This window comes from Chrysochloris asiatica, unplaced genomic scaffold, assembly GCF_000296735.1.
Source record: "Chrysochloris asiatica unplaced genomic scaffold, ChrAsi1.0 scaffold00091, whole genome shotgun sequence".
Classification (NCBI taxonomy): domain Eukaryota; kingdom Metazoa; phylum Chordata; class Mammalia; order Afrosoricida; family Chrysochloridae; genus Chrysochloris; species Chrysochloris asiatica.
This window is the reverse complement of record NW_006408609.1, coordinates 10,830,607-10,835,458: the sequence shown is the minus strand read 5'-3', so window position 1 is coordinate 10,835,458 and position 4,852 is coordinate 10,830,607.

The window sequence follows — 4,852 nt, the reverse complement described above, 5'->3', positions numbered from 1 at the left end:
CTTTATCATTCCGCAAGCATCTTGGTCCTACTGATGCTTATGATTCTAAAAGTAGGATCATGGGTGGGATCATTTCTGTTTCTGGGTCACAGTCAGTTACTATCTGCAAAAGCAGCATTAGGAGAACACTTTAAAATCTTCTTTTGTTCCTGACCTGCAATGGGAATTGGTGGTTTATGACATCAACGGGAAAACTGTAGGTTTTCTTTGTGGATGTAAGTATGTGGTTGTGTAAATTGAAAACATGCAACTGAGGGCCTGGAAAAAAATCCTATTTTAATCTGGTGCCTTCTTCAACTCATCTAAAATTTAAAAAAACTCATGGTAACTCCATGGGTTTCAGAGTAGAACTGCGCTCCATTGGCTTATTAATGGCTGATTTTTTTAGAAGCAGATGAGAAGGCCTTTCTTCTAAGATGCCTATGGGTAGATTTGAACTTCCAAGATGTGGATAGGATCCAAGAGAGTTAACCATTTGCACCATGCAGGTAACCCAACTCATCTAATTGTGATACTGATTGGTAGTTGAATGAGAGACCCTGGATCATTTTCAGGATGGTTCTTAGAAAGAGGTTTAAGACAGTCAAATTGCTTTATCAAAGAATGGTTCATTTCCTTCATTAACTGGTCAGAATCTTGTTTGTTGTTGTTGTTGTTAAGTGCCAACCATTTGGTTTCAATTCATATGGAACTTGTATAGGGTTTAAATTTTTGAAGGAGCAAAATGTCTCATCTTTGTTCCATGGAGTGGCTGTTGGGCTTGAACTGCTAATCTTGTGGTTTGCAGTTCAGTGCTTATCCTATGAAGCCACTGAGCAGTAATCTTGGTAGCTCAAAAGAAAAAGAAAAAAACTCAGTGAATATTTCTGTTCACCATGAAATAGACTTGAATGTACAGGAGTGACCCATAGTGCTCCAAGTTTTTCTTCTTAAGAAACTAACACTTTGACACTGTTAGAACACAGTTACACAGGTTAAATGCTAGGCTGCTAACCTAAAGGATGGTGGTTTGAATTCACCAGCTACTACATTGGAGAAAAGACCTGTTTATCTGTTGGTCTTGTTAGGTACCATCGAGTCATAACACTGCTTAGCTCTGGTGTGGCACTGTAGGAAAAGCACTAGACAGCAAACCCACCAGTTACTCCTTGTGAACTATACACAGGGTAACTTTGGGTTGGAATTGACTTCATAGCACTTAATAATAAGTCCTGTGTCATACCCACAATCAGTGTTGTTTCAGCCAATTATCACAGCCACTGTATCAACCCATTTATTTGAGGGTCTTCCTATATTTTGACCTTCTACATTATCAGGATAATCAAACTTCGTCTCTCATGCTTCAGACATATTGTCAGGAGGGACCCGTCCCTGGAGAAGGATATCATGTTTGGTAGGCTGGAGGGTCAGAGAAAAAGAGGAAGACCCCCAACGAGATGGATTGGCAAAGTGGTGGCATGAATGGGCTTAAGTGTGACAATAATGAGGTTGGCCCAGGATCGGGCAGTGTTTCATTCTGCTGTGCATACGGTCTCTATGAGTCGGTACTGACTTGGTGGCACCTAACAACAACAACAACATAATCAAGAATGATGTCCTTCTCCAGGAAATAGTCCTTCCTGGTAATATTTTCAAAGTACATGAGACAAAGTCTCACCGTTATCACTTCTAAGGAGCATTCTGGCAGTACTTCTGCCAAGACAGAATTTTTCCTTCTTCTGGAAATCCATGATATGTCTGTTTCTTCACAATATTATAATTCAAAGGCATCAATTCTTCCCTGGTCTTCCTTATTCATTGTCCAGCTTTTGTATGCATATGAGGCAATTGAAAATACCATGGTCAGTTTGACCTTTGTCCTCAAGATGCCATTCTTGTTTTTAGCATTTCCAAGAGGTCTTTGGTAGCACATTTGTCAGTGCAATACTCCATGTCATTTGTTAACTGTTGCTTCCACCAATATTAAATGTAGATCCAAGTAAAATGAAATTCTTGACAATGGCAGTCTTTTTTCCTTTTATCATGACATTGCTTACTGGTCCATTTGTGATGATTTTTGTGTTTGTTTTTGTTTTACACTGAGTTGTATTCCATACTAAAGACTATTCTTTGATCTTGGTCAGTAAATGTCTCAAGTCCTCTTTGCTTCCAGTAAGTTAGGTTGTGTGAACTACATATTGTGGAGTCCTGGAGTGGTACTGTAGGATAAGCAATGGACTGCTAATCACACGCTCAGTGGTGTAAAATCACCATTCACTCCTTGGAAACCCTATATAAAGTTACTCTGAGTTGGACTCCATGCTCTGGCACTTAACAGTAACAACAATATCTACATATAGCAGATTGTTAATGATCCTTACTCCAACCCTGATGCTGAGAAAGGGGTAAAAGAGAGTGCATAAATCAGAATTAAATTTACCGACTGAAATACTGTGACCAAAATCCTGAGGCATGGTGATGCCTGCTCTACTTCTTGCTTAAGAAATGGTAAAGATGTTCAGAACATGCCCAGAGTGCATAGCCGAGCAGACACATCCTGGGACTTGCTAGTAAGAAAGATCACCCATAAAAATTCCATATTTTATGCGAATGACTATTAAGGAAGACCACCTAAAAAATTCTGTAGTTTTACTTCCTTGTGAGCTACTCTGCAGGTTGGACTGGTTTACCTAGTGCCCTAGGCATAACTTTAAAGGACAAAACATCTACTGGGACAAAGGAACATGCTTAGGAGGAGAAGTCTGAATTAGGATCCCAAAGAACCACGCATTTTCAACATCCCAGAATAAATTCTATCTGTATCTTCTGCTGTAGTCATTTGTGATGGAATGCATCTTGAAGAATTGCTGTGTATGTACCCAATTAGCCTGGCTCCTCTGAAATGGGCCATTTTCTGAAAATTCCTGTCCATCCCTAGAAAGAAACATGATATATTTTCCTTAGCCAAGCCTTTTAAATCCTAGCAAAACTTTTGTTCAGGGAGATGGGGTTTAAGTGTTGTGTTAAATCCTCCTCATCTCCACTTGCAAGCCTCTTTCCTACAATAATTTTTTTGCTCCTATGGAAACTCACCTGACTATTTTTAATCAGTAGAAGGCAATACCGTTCTCTTGAAGCATGGAGTAGAGGTTGGCACTCCCTGTAACAATGTCATATTCTTCTTCATACAGTCTAGCTTCTCAGATTTTTTGCTGAGCATACAGATTCATAAGTATGGTGACAGGGTACAACCCAATCACACAACTTTACTGACTGTGTCTTGTTCTATATACAGAATCTTCATGAACACAATGAAGTGTTCCAGAATTTCCATCTTCACAATGCTATATATAACTTGTTATGATCTACACAGTTGAGTGCCTTTGCCTAGCCAATAAAATATCTTTCTGATATTCTCTACTTTCAGGCAAAATCCATCTGATATCAACAAACAGATCCCTCATTCCATATCCTCTTTTGAATTTGACTTGAAATCTAGCAGTTCCATAGCAATGTATTACTATAACTTTTTGTAATTATCTTCAGCATAGTTGTACTTGTATAGTGGTTATGAATTGGACTGCTGTTTTCACTGCCAGCAATTCGAAACTACCAGCTGTTACGTGATAAAAAGATGAGGCTTTCTGCACCCACAAAGATTTACAGCTTCAGAAACCCTATGCAGGGTCATTATGAGTAGGAACCAACTCCACGGCACATAACAACCAACAACCAACCAATGTAGAAAATAATCTGTAGGAATTTGTATATTTAACATACATAATATTTCAGGGAGCCCTGGTGAGGTACTATAGGATAAGCACTGGGCCACAAGGCCAGTTTGTACTGAAAGGTTGGCAGTTCGATTTCACCAGCCACTCACTGGAAATCTTACACAGGGCTATTATGAGTCAGAACCAACTCAAGGGCACTTAACAACAACAACAAATATTTACAGACTCATGCTTATCTGAAAATGCATTTATATAAATATATTGATCTTGTTAGTGTATATTCTCCAATCACCTACAATTTTGTTAATTTCTCTCTTCAGTTTATTTAAAAGTTTTAGAATTAAAATGATAAACACTAGATGGACAATAGTAGCGAGAGCTTCTGAGTTGCTTGTCAGTAATACCGCATGTTATCTCAGTGTCTGCTGGTTCAGTAAAGGTTCCCTTTGTAATTTGTTTCTTGTACACAGTAGAGGATGAGTCTGGAAAGTTTCTCCAAAGGGGCTATTGATTTTTATTATTTTTTTAAACTACATTGCTTTTTATATGATACCAAATCCAAGGCAATGTATTCAAAACCGGCTTTTTAAAGGATGTTTAAATTCATTCAAAATCCATGCACTTGTTTAAAGATCTTTTCCCCATTGAAGATTTAAATGATTTGAGAAAAATGGATCTTATCCTTTAGGATAGCCTAAAGCTGTATAAATTGAGAAATATTGTAAACCATGTATAGGACACAATGCATCAAATAGAAACTAAACATGGAAAATATAAGAAACACATTTATATTCTTAACCCAATTGGAAATATGAAAAGATATACATTAAAAATTAAACATGGAAAATATAAGAAACACATCTATGTTCTTAACCCAGTTAAAATAAAGAAAGATAGTGTAGGGGTTACAAATTAGGCTGCAAACTACAAGGTTAGCAGTTCGAAATTACCAGCTGTTCCGTGGGAGAAAGATGAGACTTGCCGCTCACGTAAAGATTTACAGCCTCGGAAACCCTATACAGGGTCGCTATGGGTCAGTACCGACTCGACGGCAATTCACAACAACTATATATATATACACATACATATAACTAGTCATATGTGTGTATATGTATCTATGTGTATATATTTATATAGCT